Here is a 20,868-nt window from a genome sequence, read left to right on the forward strand (position 1 = left end):
TCGTTCCAATCCCCTGCCATGGGCAGGGACACCTTCCACTATCCCAGGTTGCTCAGAGCCCCATCCAATCTGGCCTTGGACACTTCCAGGGATGGGGCACCCACAGCTTCTCTGGGCAACCTGTGCCAGGGCCTCACCACCCTCACAGGGAAGAATTTTTTCCTAAAAACCAACCTAAACCTCCTCTCTGTCAGTTTGAAGCCATGGCCCCTTGTTCTGTCGCTTCAGGCCCTTATAGGAGGTGTCAAGGAAGGGAACGAAGCCACCAGCTCTGTAGCAGGGAGGCAGGCTAAGAACCACTTAGATGCTCAAGTGGTTTAAATGGGTTGAGTTCCAGGAAAACCAGTGGCCCTGTGTGATTACCAGTTTGAAGTGAATGAGCACGAATCAGCCATGAAATCGTAGTACAAAGCAGCTTATGGCAGCAGGGAGCAGCTGAGGGCATTTGTCTGTGAATGCCTGTGCGTTTCCGAGCTGATCTTTCCAAGTGCCCTAAATTCCTGTTGAGTTCAGCACCTCCTAATATGTTACTGGGCAGGAATTACATTAACAATGACATGCAGAAAAGCAGTGGATGTTCTTGTTTGAGTGGTGTTTTGTAGTTAGTCCAGATGAAATTTGTGTGCTTTGCTACCCGTTTAAGACAGGAACTGTTGGTGTGAAGCACCAGGTAAAATGGAGCCCTGGATCCCAGAGTGTGACTACACTAAAAACATGGGTTAAAACAAGGATTTTTGGTTTTTTAATATAATCTTGGTGATTAGTGTTTCAAATAAAGCCCTCTCTGATTATTACTATTCAGTAACATCTGGAGTGAGGCAGGTGTTTTATGGATAAATGGGAGAAAAGCTCTCTGACTCATTTGATTTACAACCTGTGTGAGCAGCATCTCTGTGGGAGCTGAGATTGTGACTGATGGGGAAACTGAGATAAAAAAGGTCATGCTATTTCTCATTTATTTGAAATTTTCCAGGTAATACTTTTTATTGGGTGAATAGAAGAGTGGTTTATTCTTTGCTACACTCTTTCTTTCGGTGTTTCTGTAGAGTAACAGGAAGTAAAGCTCAGTAGAAGCAGTAAGATTCTAGTTGTTTTATGGGTCTGCTAGGAGATGGATTTGGTAAATGTCTCTCTATTCATAAATATTGTGCAGAGACACTGTAATCCATTGATAATGTGACCAAGTTACAGCCTACCAAGTAATTGTTCAAGCCTTCCCAGTCTGTAGCATAAATAGCCACATAAAAAAGCCGTGTCTGTAAATACACTGTACAACACACATGACAATTTGCTCTGAGAAAACTTGGGTACTCACAGTTTATGACCTGACCCTTCAGAGTCCTTGCCCACAGAGATACAGAAAATTCCTGATGTGTTGGTCTCTAGGGCACACGGGAGTTTTCTTGTCGTCCGTGTGGTCGCCTGAACTTCAGCCCATGGAGCAGAATGACAACGAGGGGTAAGTGATCAGGCTGCCCTCGCTGCTGAGGCAGAGTTTGGCCACTGGCTGGCCCTTTAATCACATGCAGCTGACAGGGAGTGTGGGCCTGCATCTTGGCATGGGACTGCATCACGTGGCAGGCAGCAGGGCTGTGGAATCTGTCTCTCCTTCCCATGGCAAAACAAGTGAGCCAGGAAAACTGAATGCTGTGCCCCATCCTCATTCTGTAGTGGAGAGGAGAGATGGATGGAAACCACTCCTAGCACTCCCCTTCTTTGCAGTTCTCCCAGGACTAAGGTCCTTGTCTTACAGCTCTGGGCCATGTGGATATTTTGCTGTGTGGCTCACGGGGTCAACAGTTTTGTCCTCTCAGGAAGGTGAAGAAATGCTACACTATAAAGAGCAACTGTGTAGGACATCTTAGTCCTTGCCCTCCCTTCCTGTTGCCTCCTCACTGTTTCCCTCCTCATTCTTTGTGTCTCCAGTTTCAGAATTGATGTTTTCTACAAATATTTCCATAGCCTGTGGTAGTTACCCTTTCTCAGAGGGCAAAATACGCTTTTTCCAGCTGCAAGCTGATCCTGTTCACATGCATCCTCTGTGATTTAAGTGACTTGCAGCTGGTTTGGGTCATGGCCATGTCTAAGTTGGAGGAGAGGGATCATTGCTCTGGAGTGATGCAGCTCAGTAGTATGGCAGGAAGCAGGGAAGGGAAGTTTAAGGTAGGGAAGACAAAGCTGGTTTACTTGTTTCTGCTTCCTCACTTTGGCTATCCAAGGACATGGTCATCTGTATTTGGAGTCTTAGGATAGAGGGGGAATTAATATACTGACTCGCAAAGGGATATTTTCCACCCTTCAACAACAAGCAAGTGTAGTTCTCAGGGATGAGGAATAGTGTTGTTTTCATGTGTGTTGGGTCAGACATTGAAAGCCATTATTTTTTTGCTCAGCAGTAGTATAGAACCACAGAAATGCTGAGTTTGGAAGAAATCTCTGGTGATCATCTGGTCCAACCTCCATGCTACGAGCAGGGTCTCCTAGAGCCAGTTGCAAAGGACTGTGTCCAGTTGTGTTTTGGATACCTCCAAAGATGCAACCTTTCTGAGAAATGTGTTCCTCAGATCCATCACCTCCACACTAAAAAACAGTGTTTTGCTTTTGTTCAGGTGGAATTTCTTGTGGTTCAGTTTGTGTCCCTTGTCTCTTATCCTGCCACTGGGTAACACTGAGAAGTGTCTGTCTGTCTTCTTTACATCCTCCCCCACTGGGGTTTTATACACCTTGGTAAGGTCCTCCTGAGTCTTTCCCTCATGAGGCCAAACAGTCCCAGCTCTCTCAGCCTCTCCCAGAGCATATGACAGATGCTCCTAGTCCTTTGATCATCTCTGTGGGATGTGTGATCACAAGTGGGGCAGTGTGATCACAAGTAACTGTGAATTCAGGCAGAGGCATTTTGGGAGGCCCATCTCAGCACATCTATGCAGATTAGGAGCATGGAATCAGTCCCAGGCTGGTATGACTGGGAGTCCAGGTGTCTGTCCTCAGTGCACAGGAAGCCCAGAGAATAAACATGTAGGGCCATCTGAGTCACCTTTTATATATTCCCATGTGCAGTCTCATCCTGGCTTCTGGTACATAGAGATTGCTTTAAAACCTAAAAGGTTCAGTGTCTCTTTCAAAAGTTAAACAGGTAATTATAGCTATGAGAAATACCCTTGATATATAGATATACATAAACATATATATATTTATATATATATATGTGTATATAAACATACACACATTTTTTGATATCTTTCTTTTGATAGGATCAAGGCCTTGGTCAAGGCAAGAAACAAATGCAGAATCTGGAGGCAAAATTTTTTGTGTTTCTAGTCCCTTAAGGAATTATTAACATGGGCAAGACCTGTTTGATCTGATGCTGATTCAATTCCCTTGAACTGAGTTGATTCTGTGCAGATTTACACACATAAAGATTCAAGCAGAGATGTTGATAAGAGAAGAGCAAAGATGCAAATTCTGGGAAGAGAGGTTCTCAGGAGTGGACTTCTGGTAGACCAGTGGTCAAATCATACCTGCTAGATTTATAGAGAAAGTAAAAGGTCTTGGGTAATGGGAACTCCTATAGGTCCATTGATTTACACTAAGCTATGCCAGTTTACAGCAGGTGCAAATTGGTCTGGTGATTCCAGCAGCAAAAATAAGCTGGAGAGAGAAGAGAGGAGATGGTGGGTGTGTAGGTTTGTCAGTAAGCATTCCCACCCATTCAGTATACACTGATTATTCATTAAACTTTGAGATAAGTACACTCGAATATATAAGCATGCTTATTTAGTATCCTTCTAATTGTAGCAGTGGGAAATATTACACATTAACAAAAATAAACCCTCTGTGTCAAAGTTTTATAGGAAGTCCTGGCTGCAGTGCATTACAGGAATGACCAAGGAGCCCAAACTAGAGTAGACAGCAGGGGCATGTGACTAATAAACAACATGTCAATACAATGAAGACTGAAATCTCTTGGTATTGGACTGTATTTGGGAGAAATTGGTAGTGAGGGGATGAAGGACACTGACTAATCAGCTGATCTGCCACAGTACATGTAATTGTGTCAAGTACTAAAGTAAATGTCAATGACATGAGGTTCTAAAGGTTATTGATAATGTTGCATTCACTGGTTGTGCTGCTCCGTGTTTGCAAGGCTGATTATGGAACAGAGATTGTCACTTTTAAGCCCCTGGTTTCCTTTGAAAATGTAAAATCACTTGGATGCCTCACCTACACTGTTTTGTCCAAGTTGCTTGAGTTGGGTTCCAGACAAGGAGATAAAGGTGCTCTTTCCCTCATGGGTGGTGCAGACAACATTTCTACCCACTGCAGTGTGAGGCACACATCCCAGAGGAGACTGTGCTTGGATGTCATGGAAATATCTTAATTATTTGTGTTTGCTGCTTTTGATAATTGCTGATTACTGCTGTGTGGGATTCAGGCAAACACTGGAAAATTATATTCATCATAGCCTGAGGAGATAGTGGAAACATCGCTGGGAGTTGAAGGCAGTGTGAAACAGATGCTGCCACTGTTAAAATCCAGGCATAAATCACTCATGTCTTCATTTTCATCAATCATTGTCTGTGAAAGAGAATATGGACAAAATTATAGGCTGGGAGTTCCATCCTAGTCTGGGACCAGCAGTGCCTGCAGAATCAGGAAAAAAAAAGGATGCTTAGATTCTTTTGGTTTAGGGAATTTTTTGACCTGAAATCTAATTTCCTGAGGACCAGAAGGAGGGGTGTGTGTTTTTGTCCAGGTGCAGAAGTTTTGGTGTGAATGTAGGAGTAAGAGAAGGGATCAGGAGTCACATAAAGCAGGTGTGTCACAGAACTTCCCTGCTTATCAGATAGAAGAGATATGAAACCTTGGCCTAAAGGACATTCCATCAATACTCTGGAAGTATGGATGTTTTCACAAACCAGCCGCTGAAGTAGAAGAGTGAGGAGCTTTCACTCTCCTCAGTTTACTTACTTTCAACAATATAAAAATCTCAACTAGAGAAAACTAGCTGGAAAGATCTTTTGAAACAAGCAAAACCATGATTTGAAGTAGAGGCTTTCTCTTTTCTCCAGAAATTTTCAACAACATACCCAAGAGTTCTCTTCTTGGCAGAAGAAAACCTTTGGCTGCCCCAAAAGAAAAACGAAATCCCCAAACAAAAAACTATTTTGACTTCTAGTCAAAAATATGTTTTTTTTTTCTTGAGGGTGAAAGGGAGCTGAAAAAAATGTTCACACATTTAGCAGGCTTCATTATAGTGAGCTCCCTGATTTATTGAAGTCATTATGAAGGGGATAGGGTAGATCTGCTGAAACACAGGCAGAGCTTCTCCAGAGGGTACCACCTCCCACAGTTCCAGTTCAGCTACATCTTGTTCTGCTTGCTGTGGGGGAGGGAGCAGATCTTGTCATGTAGAGAGAACAGAACTTACTGGAGGGTCAGAAATCCCAAAGGCTTTAGAGACTCTCTGAACATCAGCATTTTATGGACAAGCTAACTCAACTTCTGTTCCATCTTTTGGTTGAAAAAGGCTTTGATGGATAATTTTTGGTCAGACTAAATGATTAATATTTTGATCTTTTTCAGGGTTTACGTGGCTTGAAGCCATAAGTTTCTTGTGATGGAAATCCCATCAGCTTAGTGATTAGGCCTAAAGGAATTCAGTGCTCCGTGAACTCCTGCTTCCCCATTCATTTAAAAGTAACTCTTGATTAATACATCTAAAAGATACATATCTAGTCCTTTGAGCATGGAACCTTGCAGTTCCCAGTTGTCCTGGTTTTATATGAGATGCAAAAATCCCCAGCAATCTCTCTTGCCATTCGAACATCTTCAGGAAGTGTTTAATCATTGGAAAGTGTGACATCCTGTGTTTTCCCCAGTGACTTTTCCCTGTAGTGACAATTAATTCCCCACTCTGCTCTTTGGTTCTTCAAGGTGCATGGCAGATGTCTGTCCCTTCCCTCAGCTTTTTTACCAGGACTTGATGTAACATTTTGTCTGAGAGAGACTGGGCAGATCTCTGAAAGCAAAAGGGGGAGTAAAATTAGGGCAGAAATAACTTCTTCATAAATAGAACCCTCGAGGTCTTTTTGTCACACTTGAATGGAATTGTTCCAGGTTCCTTCTCTGCTTTCAGTGGAGATGATCCCAGAAATCAATGCAATAATTTGAGGTATCTGTGCAGCATGTCTACATAGCCCCAGCTGGAGAATCCATACTGTGTGCTATTTAAGGCACTATGTAGACATGGACGTATGCCTGCAGAGAATCTGTGTCTTAAATTAGTTCATTGACTTCTGGGCACTTCATTTCTGATGTGGCTGTAAAACTGCTTTCATAGCTCCCTGGTTAAGTGGATCTCTCTGCCCACTCCCGTTTCCCTGTGTACACAAACCCTGCAAAGGATACAGGCAGCTTGGCCACATCAGGCAACAGAATTTACCCAGTTTTTCATTGCCTAAATATGCCAAATTGTTTTGAAATCCATGGGTCTCCTTTAGCCTTGATGTACTCAGTGAAGAATCCTTTGAAATCCAGGTATTTATACTGATGGAATTAAGAAGCTCTTATCACCTCCAAGGTGGTGTTAGTGCTTTCTGATAATACCATGTGGCCCATTGCTACTGTTCATTTTTGCAATTATGTTTGGATTTCAATTCACTTATTATTTCCAAATTATATTTCAAGCATAATTTTTTGCTTCTGTTAAGTGCTTTGCTGAGAATCGCCTACACTGCATCTCCTGCCTCCTTATGCCCATTCATTTTGTTCTTCATGTCAGAATATATAATCAAATCTTTCTAACATGGATTTCGAGGTTTGGGGCTTTTTTTCCTCTGAAGTAAAACAGTGCTATAAGTACCACTGCATTATCTCAGAGGCAGAATCTCTTGTGGTCCTTCTGGATTCAAAGGGAGCTGCACAGTGTGACCAAGGGCAGGTATATCCTCACACTTTGCAGGTTTCCTTTGATTATTGTCTTCCATTGAGAACACAGAGGCAGGACTTGCCCAGCTTGCTTCTTTCATATTTGGAAGGGCTGGTATTGCACTTGATGCTCAGATCTCCTAACCTTTTTGCACAGTCTCTCTGTGATGCTTTCAAAATAATGCTGTAGGTGTCTGACAGCTCCATGGGCCTTCTGTGATGCAGGCAGGCCTGAAATAGAATCACAAATTTGTGTTGGTGTGAGGCAGCCAAATGGTCCTTGATAGATTTTGGGACCCTGGAAACACTGGAAAATAGTCATCCCCTGTAAACATCCTGTTCTGCAGTGCCTCACTGAAAATGCTGCACTTGGATGCTATTTCATAAAATCACACGGCTGCACAGTCACAAATCCGTGAAATTCCCATCCCTGAAAATGTCTTGGTAGTGCTAAACTTGGAATCAAATTAGGTCATATTTAACAGGAGCTTTCCAGCTGTATGTCCCATATAAACCTTTGAAAATGTAAGGGCAGAGTGGTGTGTGTTGGTGTGGGAGTTTGATGGATAAGGATGGGAGCTGCCCGAAAGAGAAATAACACTGAGATGGAGAAAAATCCCCAGTGAGATTACAGAGGTTCAGATTGGACATTAGGGAAAAAAAAAAGAAGTCACTGTGTGGGTAGTCTAGCACTGGAATGAGTCATCTGGAGAGGTATTGGAAATTCTAGCCTTTGAAATTCCCAAGATTAGGCTAGATGAAGCTGCAGGTACCTGATCTGGCGTTGATAATAAAATTCCTCTAAGCAGAAGGTTGGTCTAGATGACCTCTTGTCATAGTTTAGCCTCAGTAGCCACAGGGCCACTCACTCCCCCACAGTGGGTGGGGGAGAGAGTTAGAGGGTGAAAGTGAGAAAACTCGTGGGCTGCAAGCAAAGCAAGGGATTCATTCACTGCTTCCCATGGGCAGGCAAGTGTTCAGCCACCTCTGGGAGAGCATGGTTCTGTCAGGCATTACAGTGACTTGGAAAACAAACATATTCAGTCCAAACATCCCCACTTCCTCCTCCTCCTCCAGGCTTTTATTGCTGAGCACGGTGAGATCATAGAATCATGGAGTCACAGAATATCCTGAGTTGGAAGGGATCCACCGGGATCATCAAAGTTTGACCCCTGGCCCTGCACAGGACAGCCAGTGTGATATGGTATGAGATATCCCTGTGGTCAGCTGGGGTCAGCTGTCCCAGCTGTGTCCCCTCCCAACTCCCCGTGCACCGCCAGCCCCTCACTGGGGGGGTGGGTGGGAGGCAGAAGAGGCCTTGGCTCTGTGCAAGGGCTGCTCAGCAAAAAACTAAAACCTCCCTGTGTCATCAATTCCGTTCCCAGCACAAATTCAAAACACAGCACCATAGCAGCTACTGTGAAGACAATTAACCCAGCCAAATCTCACTCAGTTCCAGGTAACATTTTTGTGTTGGGAATAGGGGCTACGTGAGTGAAAAGGCATGGGAGAGAGCAAGACATTACAAGTTCCTCTGAGGCGTGGAGCTGCGTCTTGCAGCTCAGAAATCACCTTGCCTATCCTCTGCATGCCAGGAACAAAGCAAGCTCTGCAGATGATTTGCAGGGGAAAGATTACACTGTGGGATCTGTCAGGGTTGGAGGGGCAGGTGAACACTGAGGACTTCAGTGCTGTACATCATGTTCTTCTGGTGCAGAGAGGCTTGGGTTGTACAAACTGCTTCAGCCTAGGCTTTGCATTCCTTGTCTGTCAGCCCTCGGAATGTTTTGATGTGTTGAACATGGTGCAGGAATTTTGCCTACCCATTTTCTGTGTCTTTGTTTACAATTTGTTGCTGCCTGCTGTGCTTGGTGTCGTAATCCTGAGGGCACTAGTAGGACTTAATTAATCTGATCACTTGAGGCTTCCACAAACACACCAGATATGCACTGACAGCTCACCTGAAGCTCTGGCAGGGGGCACTTAGGGTCAGTCTGACTTGTGTTGAAGGTATGCTTGTACCTAGGCTTGTCTTTTGCTGTCCTGGTTTACTGACTGGCTCTCCTGAGCAGAATTTTAATGTATGCTGTAGGTAGATTTGTCTGTTTTAAGCACAGGAGTGCTCAGAGAAATGGGGTATTTTCATGTGGATATTTTCATGCTTGTTAACTTCTATCAAGATGCAGAAGGGGAGACCTGTAATAAAATGAGATGTAACTCTTTAGTTCAGAGGCACAGTGTCCTCATTGCTTCATTCAATGTGATTGTGCTTTATGTTTAAGAAGCTGGTAGGCAAGGGAGGATTTTCTGGTTAATGTTGCATAGCATCCTGCTTTTTAGCCAGCTCTCTGTGGGTGGAGATGGGTGTTCAGTCCTTTGGGCTGTACTCTAAAGCTCGCTGAAGTCACCCAAATCTTAGTCATTGTCTTCAGTGGAACTGAAATGCACAGTCAGAAGAGGCAACTTGGTTTTGTTTGCAGTAAGTAGGACTGCCCAAACAGTGTGAGAAGCTTGGGTTTCACTTCAATTCACAGAACAATTCATATTGTTACATAAACGGTGCCTGAGCAGGAGATTCCTGAGGAAGACTTGGAAGGAAGAGGTCACGGTATTTCTGGCTCTGGTTCATCAGATGCACTGTGACTGCATCTGTGCATTGCAGTGGTACCAGAAAACAGTGTAAGATTTGTGTCATCAATGTAGTTTTGGGTCAAAATAAAAGAGGACTGCTAATCACAAGAAGCCAAAGCCTTCAAGTCAGAGTAGCTGTCTAAGTCCACTGCGGGCATCTATGCCCCCTAATTTAAATGTGCCCCTCCCTCCTCCCTGATACCATTTTTTCAGTGGTATATTCCACTTCCATATTCAAAGTACTTTTTCCCCTGCTAGCTTACCTAAGCAGCTGTCAGCTTACCTGAGGGGTCCCTGGGTTTCTGGAGCGGGTGAAATGGCAGCTACTCGCAGTACATGAAGCACTGTGAGTTGCTTCAAGGTGAAAAGCTCTGCAGAGACAGTAGTTTCTGTGTCTGCTGGGTGTTCTTCAGCCTGCAGAGGGTCTCTGTTCTTTGATTTCACTGTCCCTGAGGACACAGGAGCCTTGTGGCTTTGGGGGAGGACAACAGGGTAGTTTTTCTACCCATGTGGGTCCCTGGAGCCCTGGAAAAGAGGCCAGCTTTGCTCTGCTGAGCAAGAGGAGGAACATCTGCTTCTGGCCTACAGGCCTAGAAAATATGACAGTCTCCTCCCAGGCTGAGCTGGTCTTGTCTGCAGTGCTGTTCTCCAACACAGAGCTTCCATGGCACACTGACTGTGTAGCCATGGTGGTAAACATAGCTAAGTTCAACCACCCTGCTGGTCAGGACAGAGTATTCTCATTTGGGGGAAGTGTTTGCTGCAGCGTTGGAAATTAGGCTTTCCATCTCCCAGTAACACCCTCAGGAGATGTTGTCCCCACCCTTCCCTGCTCGGCTTTGGAGGCCTTATGCTGAGGTGTCATCAATCTTAAGAATATTTCAACATAAAAGATGTTTTTGTTTTATCTGGCTATATTTAGGCCTCACGTACAATAGGAATACTAAACTTGGAATGTTTAGAGCATACGGGGGTGTTGATATCTTATATTTAGCTTGATCTGTCAGTTATACAAGCATCTGTCACAGACTAGCAGATGGCAGAAAGCCCTAATAGGGTTCAGAGGGAAAAGAACCAAGATCTTGGTTATTGGGGACAGGGTATGCTTAGGAGGGAAACATGCTCCTAAAACATATGCCAGTTTTCTGCACGAGAGAAAGAGCTGAAATCTGATGTGGCATGATCAGCATGGGTCTAGGATAGTGATTATAATAATTTAATGTTTGAAAGCTGAGATGTGTCAAGAAGGTCACTTGAGCTCGGGTGCCTTTTTTTTAAGGGGTAGTATAAAGGTACATGAAGACATGGTCCTTAGTCCAGGGAGATCTGCAACCTCTTGGTTAAGTGTATATTGCTTTGAGGCTCCAGCTGTTGGAGAGGAGTTAAAAGAAGTATTTGGCTGAGAATGTGGCTTCACAGCCAGCTTACCCTGACTGAGTTATGATCTGCTGCCAAAAGGAGCAGTTCTTCTGCCTGCGCTCAGCTAATGTTCCCAACAAGCCCATGTCTACTTGGGTGTTCTTGAAGTTGTGCTGTGAGTCAGATTGGCTCCCTGAGCTTGGCTGAAAACTGGTTTCCAGCTTCATCATTCTTTAGATCCAGTTGCTACACAGAACATTAGTGGCAGTGGTGGAAAATGGGGAGTGGGAGAGGAACGGGTACCAAAAGGTATAGGCAGGGCAAAAAGTGAAGAGTGTTCCTTTAAGTGACAGCAAAGTCTCACATGGGTCTCCCATAGCATTCTCCTGGGGGTGCTGGTTGCCAGTGGCTGAACAGCCAGCATGTGCCCAGGGGGCAAGAGGCCAATGGAACCTGGCTTGGACCAGCAACAACGTGGCAGCAGGACCAGGGCAGGGATTGTCCCCCTGTGCTGGGCACTGGTGAGGCCACGCCTCAAATCCTGTGTCCAGTTCTGGGCTCCTCACTGCAAGAAAGACACTGAGGTGCTGGAGCGTGTCCAGAGAGGGGCTATGGAGCTGGGGAAGGGTCTACAGAGTAAATAATAGGAGGAGCAGCTGAAGGAGCTGGTGTTGTTCAACCTGAAGAACAGGAGGCTCAGGGGGGACCTTCTCACTCTCTACAACTCCCTGACAGGAGGTTGTAGCCAGGTGGGGGTCGGGCTCTGCTCCCAGGGAACAAGGGACAGGACAAGAGGAAATGGCCTCCAGCTGTGCCAGAGGAGGTTCAGGTTGGACATGAGGAAGAACTTCTTACTGAAAGAGTGGTCAGGCATTGGAAGGGGTTGCCCAGGGAGACAGTGGAGTCCCCATCCCTGGAGGTGTTCAAGAAATGAGTGGACGTGGCAGTCAGTGCTCTGGTCTGGGTGACAAGGTGATGTTTGGCCAAAGGTTGGACTCGATGATTCTGGAGGTCCTTTCCAACCTTAATGATTCTGTGATTCCATTTGGTGATTCTGAAGGTCACTGAGACCTTGCCTTGGAAGTACTGCACTGTGATAGCTGCTGGGAGCTCCAGCTGCAGCCCCTGCTGGGAGGTGTGGGGCCAGAGCTTGCAGGATGTGCTCTGCTCCATTCTGTGGGGCAGCTTACCTTGCTCTAACACAAAGTAGTCACTGTCAAAGGAATGCTTTCCCCACTTCACATGAAGATGTATTAAGTGATTCATTGTGGTCGTTTTACTTTTTCACTAATATGCACTTGCTTATACAGACTCCTTGTCTCATCAATTAAGATGAATTATGAATTAAGTTGAATTGGCTGAAAATGGCCCATTTTTAGAGACTGCACATGGTGGTTTTTCTTCCCCAAGAAAATACTTTCATTTTTTTTGCTCAAAAGCAAGCAAACAAAATCCCCATGATAAATTTATTGATGTAGCAGATGTAGTATGTAGTCAAGAGGCAGTAAAATCGACCCCTTCTGAAATGTTGAGGCCAGGCTGTCCAAATCACTATTTCCCTCTGCTGTCAGTGCTGAACCAGAGGAGGCCACCAAGTTGATCAGAGGGATGGAGCAGTTGTACTCTGAGGAAAGGCTGAGAGAATTGGGATTGTTCAGCCTGGAAAAGAGAAGGCTTCAGGGTGACCCAGTTGGGGCCTTCCAGTACCTGAAGAGAGCCCACAAGGAAGATGGAAAAAGGCTTTTTCCAAGGGCCTGGAGTGACAGGAAAAGGGGGAATGGCTTCAAACTGACAGAGAGCAGGTTTAGATTGGCTATTAGGGAGAAATTCTTCCCTGGGAGGGTGGTGAGGCCCCAGCACAGGTTGCCCAGAGAAGCTGTGGCTGCCCCATCCCTGGAAGTGTAGAAGGGCAGGTTGGATGGGGCTCTGAGCAACCTGGTCTAGTGGAAGGTGTCCCTGCCCACCCCAATGTGATGATCTTTAAGATCCCTTCTAAACCAAGCCATTCTGTGATTCCATGCACAGCTCATGCTCATCCACAGTTCTGCTGGGAAAAGGGAGGTGGTGGATGTGTACAGCAGTAGAAGGATGTACCATTTGCAAGTTGCTGAGAGAAGCTTAAGAACTGAGGGAGGTGGGGAGGAGAAGAAAGGGTAAAGAAGTCCTAAAGCTTTCTGTGTACCTGCTTACTTTAAATGTGTGGTGGGAATGAAACATCTTTAAACAAACAACTTTGCAACCAATAGAAGTGAATCAGTGACTATCATTTTCATGGAAATGCTTCATTTTCTATCTGACTTGTCTCCAGCACTTAATCAGGGCTTTCTTGGCAAGGCTGGGTTTGCAGTTGGTGTGAATGCATCACAGAAGCAATTTTGGGTTTACTGCATACTTTCTGTGCAGGGATTTAGGTGGGAAGGGGCTTTCTTTTCTATTGATGGCAGCACTGCTTTTCTGTGCTTAAGTTAGTGGGAACCTCCTGAATCCCAGGAGTAGTTTTAGCCCCTCAGAGGTAATTGAACTTTTATGCAAGTCCCAGCTGTGGTTTCAAGAGCAACTTTTCTCCTAAGGAGTTGATAGAAGCTTTAGCTGCTTACCAGTGAGGGTAGAAATTGTTCTGGCATGCAGGCTGGATTTGCAGTGAGCTGTGTGGAAGATAAAATTTGATGCTGGTGGAGGTTCTTCCACGAAGAAGTAAAGTTTTCCACTGATTTGCTTGGGAGGACCTAATGCAGTGCCCTTTCACATTTTATTGAGCTTTGGAATGAAAAATGGTCCATCAAGCTTTCTTGCTGCCATTCAGGTAATAATCCCACTTAGATAATGCTGAGTGGTTCTTCTGGTGCAAACAGAAGACAGGGCAGCACTTCACTCTCCATACTCTGATGCATGAAGCTGTCATCTTTGTTGGTAATCAATAATGCTGCAGAAATAGCTGTGCCATTGGTTGTAGCTTCATCTTGCAAATAATGAATAATTTCCTGGCAGCAACCGATTGGGTGCACATTTCCAAGTGGACTTGAAGAAATGGATCTATTTAAACTGAGAAAATCTGCTAATTCAGGTACCTGAGAAAAATATTTAGAACATATTTTTGGTCTGGACCTGTACGTAAAAAAACCTCACCAATGAACAAACAAAAACCAACGACCCCCCCAGAAAAACCCCAACAACCAAACACAAAAAAGTGCCAGATACTATAATTCTTTCTTAATAACAGCAATCAAAATATCCAACTATTCATAATTTTCTTTGTTTTCGCTGGGTTTGCCTCCTCAACTGATAGAACCCTTTTTTTTATCCAGAATATCTTCTTACTGAAAAAAAACATTTTTAGCTGACCCCAAACAGTTCAGCTAAAGGAATGTTAATAAAAGAAAATATTAATAATCCTTACACTGAATAGACTTCAACTGGAATATTATTACAAGATGCAGTAGCTCAGCCTAAGGACAAGAAGACATATTTATTTTGTAGCTGATTCAAATATTGGAGTTCAGTTGCATCCAAATGCTTTGAGGAAAATTAATCAAGTAATGGGGGATGGGGTAGTCAGGGAGAAGTCTGATTTTATTTCGAACTCCAGACCATCTGCTTTCTAAAAAGAAATAGCTCTTGAATGGAAGATACCTTTTCTTAATGATTTGATTTTCTATACACTTTTTTGTTTCTACGTTGGCCTACCACACCATGTCCTTATCAGCATGTAGAATTCCTTGTTTTCCTGAGAATAAAATTATTGTTTTCTTACTCTATGCCTTTATGTCATACATTTTTATTTCTGTGGAGGGAAAAGTAGTCACTTTTGGGGAAGTTCAAACTGAAGAATGTCATTTACATGGCAATGAAGTCCTCAAATTACCAATGCAATGTTGTTGGGGGCTCTCTGTATGGCTGGATCTCGTGTTCTCCCCTTTGGAACACAGGGGAGATGCCAGACACTTGTCAGCTTTCTTTTCTTAGAAAGAGCATCATCACACTCTTCCCACTCCCTTACATTAGCAGGCAAGAAGAAGGAAGCCAGGAAGCTGCAGACTGGTCATGCTTACCTTGATGTGTGGAGAAGTGATGGAAAAACTCGTCCTGGAAGCTATTTGCAGGCACAGGGAGGTGATCCAGAGTAGGCTGAATGGATTAATGAAAGAGTTGCTGTGCTTGACCAACCCTGACAACTTTCTGTGGTGAAATAACTGGGCTGGGACATGAGGGGAAAGCAGTGGACATTGTCTGCCTAGGCTTCAGTAAGGCTTTTAAAGCTGCTTCCCTCACAGTGAAGCTGATGGAGGGTGGGTTGGATGAGTAGACTGAGAACAGGCTGAAGGGGGTGGTCAGTGGCATGAAGTGTCTAATGGGAGGCCAGTAACTGGCAGTAACTGGGTCCAGTCCTGTCCAACATCTTCATTAATGATCTGTATGATGGGGCAGAGTGTTCCCACTGCAGACACAAAACTGTGAGTAGCAGCTGATGGACTTGGGGGTTGTGCTCCCATCCAGGGGGACCTGGGCAGGCCGGAGAAATGGGCTGACAGGAACCTCATGGAGTTCCTCCAGTAAGAAGAAGTGTCAAGTCCTGCAGATCTGGGAAGGAACAACCCCATGCACCAGTATTTGCTGGGGACTGACTGGCTGGAAAGCAGCTTGGCAGAAAAGCACCTGCCAGACACCAGAATGAACATGAGCCAACAGCAGCAAAGAAGGCTAAAATATCCTGAGCTGTATTCAGAGGATCATTGTCAGCAAGTCAAGGAAGGGGATCCTTTCCCTCTGCTTAGCACTGGTGAGGCCACACCTGTAATATCGTCTCTAGTTCTGGGAGCCCAGTACAAGAAAGACATGGATGTGCTGGAGAGAGTCTGATGAAGGGATTGGAGCATCCCTCCTGTGAGAAAAAGCCAAGAGTGTTGTAACTCTTGAGAGGTCCTGGGGATTCTTACTAATGCCATAGGAGGGGTGAAGTAGATGGAGCCAGCCCCATGAGAGAACCAGAGACAGTGGGCACAAACTGGAACACAAAGTTTTCCCTGAACATCAGGAAAACTGGTGTGTTTGTTTTTTTTTTTTTTTTAGTGTGAGGGTAACTGAGCGCTGCCACAGGTTGCTCAGGGAGGTTTTGGAGTTTTCATCCTTGGACATGGTCTAGGGCAGCCAGCTGTAGCTGGCCCTACTTGAGCAGGGGAATTGGACCAGATGACCTCCAGAGGTCCCTGTAAACTTCAACCAGTCTGTGATTAGTAGTGAAAATAACCCATAACCCACTGGGCTCCTTCTCAGTGCATTGAGATAGGTTCCGACCTGGAATAAGCTTCTGCTGAGGGTGACTGTTTGGGTATTTAAGTCTTGAATTTCCTCAGAATTGCCCTGTACAGCTCTGCAGAACAGAAGTCTGAAACTCTTGTGCCACTCAGTCTGTCATTGTCACTGATGAAAGTTCAGGAATATAGTGGAAATATTGACAGGAATCACCATTTTATAAGTAACAGCATGACCTATATCCCTGTACTAATTATCTCTTTTCTTACTTTTAAGAAAAGATGAGTGTGTAGACTGCTTTTTATATTGGATAAACACAAGTACCTGCCTCCAGGAGAGCAACAGAGTTTGTGTCTGTAGCTTTTTACTTCAGGCTTGGGCTTTTCAATAACTGTTTGCTGTTGCTCTTTAGCAAATGGAAAGTGCTGTGTGGGGAATTCTGCTTGGTCCAGTTGAGGCTGAGGATTGACTGTCCTGCCTTATGGCTTCATACCCACTGCTTTTTAGCAGCTGATATAGATATGCTTTAGGGAAACATACAGAATTACAGCATTTCATTAGTTTGGGATTGGAAAGACCTGGTTACTCTGGAGAACCTTATCTCCCAGACAATATGATCTCTGTGTGTCCCAGTCTATCTCCCACCCACATAATGAGATTATCATTCCTTCCAGGGCATTCTTCAGACTTTTTTTAGTAGTTGATGTGGTATTGCTTCTAACCTTTCCCCTTTCAAGAGAGTATTTTCCAGCTCTTGCCATTAGGGCATTTCTGATGACACTTGTGTCATTTTCTTTTTGCACCTAAATCCATTAGTTTTAGTTGTAGACTCCCACTTTATTCTCCATCCTGTGTCTGTCCTATGAGAATGCATAATTCCTGGAGATGGTTACAGTTCTTGTTCTTTATCACTTGATAGTCTGCCTGTCTAATGATGCAAGATATAGATAGTGGTGGTTATAGCTTAGTATCTTTCTGGTATTTTCTATTTACAGAACTGATTATGTTATGGTACCCTCCTGTGTAACCTGGCCTAGGACTCTTTTGATGGTAATATCATCAAACTGGTTGCTCTGTGTATTTCTTATAATTATCTAACAATAGAATCATAGAATCATAGAATGACCTGGGTTGGAATGGACCTTAAAGATCACCTCGTTCCAACCCCCCTGCCATAGGCAGGGACACCTTCCACTAGAACAAAATGTCCTTTATAGACATCTATAAGCACTTCTCTTGGCTCCCTTTAAGTGACCTTTACAATCAGTTGAGAGGAAAAGGAATTGCTGGGTGACAACCTTAAATGTTGCCCTGACAATAAGTGGATTGCAGAAATACATGTTTGACTCTAGTGACTGTAATGGGAGTTCAGATGACTGGCTGAGATGTTCTAGTGAGCCCATAGGTTGCTAGAGATAACCAGGGTAAATCTTATCCCCAGCTTCTAAAATCTGTTAGAGGTTAGATATAGGTCTGATGCAAATTTTCAGCCTAATAAAGAATGACAGTGACTTTGAGCAGGCCCAGATGACCTGTTAAGTACCTGGGAAGCTGCAGAGCACACATGTGAAACATCTATAAAAGAGCCTTCCATTCAGTTGATGTGGTGGCATTTCAGAACCATCTTTTGTGGTTTAGGCTTTTTTTTTTTTAGTCTCTCTGTAAGCATCAGAGTTCTTTTTGGCTCATGCTTAATGGTTCATTGCTAACTTAAACAGATGTATGAATGCATTTCTACATGGAGTCTCGTAAGGATAAATCTTCTGAGTGATAGGTGCTGAAGTGCTCAGTTACTGCTTTAGCTGAGGCCTCAGAAGGACCTGAGATGGAGTGGGTGGTGAGATGGAGAGAGTAACATGGTTTTCTCTGTTCTCTAATTCCCTTATCATAAGTTGTGTTAATATTAGCTCTCACATTTTGCATGATTCAGGAGAATGTTGTAGAGGTAAACACGGGCTACTAGTCAAGCACAAGTGCAGCAAGAGAAAGGATGAAAAGAAAATGTGGAGGAAAGCAGAGTAGACTCAAATAGGGGTAGTAGAAGGGAGGGGTAAGACTGTGCTTTTCAATGACCTTCCAGTGATCCCCATGGAAATGAGCCCAGCAAATCAAAAAATTGGAAGGCTGAGCTATGTGCTCTATCAAAAATACACCAGATTGAGGTGGAAGAGAGCACTTCTTAAAAAATGAGTCAGATGAGTATTTTTGTCAAAGATAGGGAGGTGGGAGGGAAGTCCACTAGTGCTTTGCAATTCAGTAGTAACAAGCACCCACAGGAGCAGAATGTGTGTGTGTGCCACTGTACTTGAGAAGGAATATAGATACATGTAGATACATGTGTACCTTATGTGTGTAATGGAGGGTTTGTATCTTTGAGCCCTGTTTGTGGGAAGGGGTTGTTGTTCTGGTGCCTATGGATGAGCCAGTTGGCTTCCTAACCCTCTCAGGTGTATTTTTATTCTCCTGCCATTTGGAGCATGATGCCTGGTGATCACCAAGCTATGCAAGTGTGTGAGGTGGGCTCACTGTAGATGAAGACATTAGGATGATTGCTTGCTAATCTCAGAACAAAGGATTTGGATATAATTAAAAAAACATTTGAGTAAGTGTAGTCCATATGCACCATCATAGCCACTAAGGTTAATCTCAAGTTCTTAATGCTGATCAAAATCCAATCCAAGCAGCTCTGCAAGTTGTATGAGTGTTGGATGTGATTTGACAACCAGGGAGACACTCCTTAACATGACAAACAACACTTACTGGAGTTTCTGGATATGTGAAATGAGTTTCCAGCAAAGAGATTTGTGTACTGTCAGTCCCTATTACTAAAGCACATACAAAACATGAATGCAGACACCCACTTCCCCAATCTTTTTAATGCCCTACGGAAAAATCAGCATTTCTTTGACACTGAGAGAATCACAGAATGGTTTGGGCTGGAAGGGACCTTAAAGATCATCTTATTCCAACCCCCTGCCATGGGCAGGGACACCTTCCATTCTCCCAAGTTACTCAGAGCCCCATCCAACCTGGCCTGGAACACTTCCAGGGATGGGGCAGCCACAGCTTCTCTTGGCAACCTGTGCCAGGGCCTCATCACTCTCACAGGGAATAATATCCTAATATCCAATCTAAACCTGCTCTCTGTCAGTTTGAAGCCATTCCTCCTTGTCCTGTCGCTTCAGGTCCTTAGAAATAATCTCTCTCCATCTACCTTGTGGGCTTCCTACAGGTACTGGAAGGCCACCATTAGGTCACCCCAAAGCTTCTCTTCTCCAGGCTGAACAATCCCAACTCTCTCAGCCTTTCCTCACAGCAGAGCTGCTCCATCCCTCTGATCATCTCGGTGCCTCCTCTGAATTCACTCCAACAGCTCCATGTCCTTGCTCTGCTGGGTCCCCAGAGCTGGAGGCAGCACTGCAGGGGGGGTCTCAGCAGATTCCCAATCTCTGGCTGAAATACTTCCTACATACTTGCTTCAGTGGGAGCTTTTTTTCCTGGAGGACTGTTCAGGGGTTTCCTTCTTATGGTATCTGTGAAAATAAACATTTGTCCTCCCACCTCACGCTGTTCAAGGTATATCAGAAACTGCTGTGGAGCTGGTTGGGTGGCTTGGTTTTTTCCCTCTCTATCCTGGGGAAAAGGAGGGAATAAATCAACAAATGTCTTCTAGAATAAATAAAATGGGGTTTTTAGATAGTAGGAAATGCTGCTGTCCCCCACTGATGCACAGAGGTAGCACACAAGTGTGGAAGCCTGAGAAGGTGAGGTACTGATGGTTGGTTGGAAGTTGTGCTGTTTTGTCTGAGAAAGAGAGTCTTGGTCTTTAACTGTGATGTGTCCCCACCTCTGCATCTTTCTGATGTCTTAGGATAAGTGCTTAAAAATCCTAATGCGTATATTTTAAGTCCAAGAGTGCTCTTTATAGACATTTACACTTGCTTTTCAAGGATCAGGGCTTAAAGATATAAACAGCATGGTATTGAAGCTGACAGAGAGCCTTTCCTAGCAGATATTGATCCGAAGGGAAGTCTTCAGATGCTGCTGCACAGCTAATATATGAATATCAGCTTCTCTCACGTCTCATTCATGGTGGAAGAAACGCATGTGGAATATTCCTTCTTTCCGTCTTTGTGGCAGATGGAAAGCATGCAAACAAAAAAAGCATGATTTTTAGATCTCTGTGGGGGGTGGGAAAGCAGTAACTTAGAGGACAAGCCACAGTCATTGTCACTCCAGGAGCTGACTGTTATTAATTGCGAGCTTCTATCTCTTATTTTCCCTTAATAAAGACTCCAGAGGGCTTTCCCACTTAGTGAACAACCTGTTCTACGCGACAGGGAGTAAGGAAGATGAATTCATCTATATCTCAAATTTGGATGAGGGAAGAGTGGAACATTTGGTCTATAGTGAGAGGGCACAAGCTGCCTCTTCAAAAATGGTCTTCTACAGGCTCCAGTTAAGTGATATGCTGGGTTTGCTGATTCCACAGCTGGAACTGTGTGCGTGTGCATTTCTTTATTTTAGAGCTATGAGGTTCATGCCCAAAAATTCACAGTCTTAAAACCAACATTCGGAAAAGTTTGAAACGCTGTATGAGATTTGGTCTTTGCTCAAGCTTCCCTTGTTCTTGCCATCTAGGCTATATATTTTGATCCTGCTTGAACAGGGAGGTGGGACCAGATTACCCATTGGGGTCCC

At 44.3% G+C, this 20,868-nt stretch overlaps 1 long non-coding RNA gene across 1 annotated transcript; it reads right to left on the bottom strand.

Annotated features, from left to right (window-relative positions):
- Window positions 1-5,138: 5,138 nt before the first annotated feature.
- LOC127462280 (uncharacterized) lies at window positions 5,139-8,030 on the bottom strand. The gene is made up of 3 exons (XR_007900389.1): window positions 7,701-8,030; window positions 7,073-7,158; window positions 5,139-6,019 (listed from the first exon to the last, which is right to left on the bottom strand). It is a non-coding gene; the product is annotated as an uncharacterized LOC127462280 (long non-coding RNA).
- Window positions 8,031-20,868: the final 12,838 nt, after the last annotated feature.

Source organism: Manacus candei, unplaced genomic scaffold (genome assembly GCF_025592945.1).
Source record: "Manacus candei isolate 608988 ecotype Guabito, Panama unplaced genomic scaffold, ASM2559294v1 h1tg000124l, whole genome shotgun sequence".
NCBI classification, from domain to species: Eukaryota; Metazoa; Chordata; class Aves; order Passeriformes; family Pipridae; genus Manacus; species Manacus candei.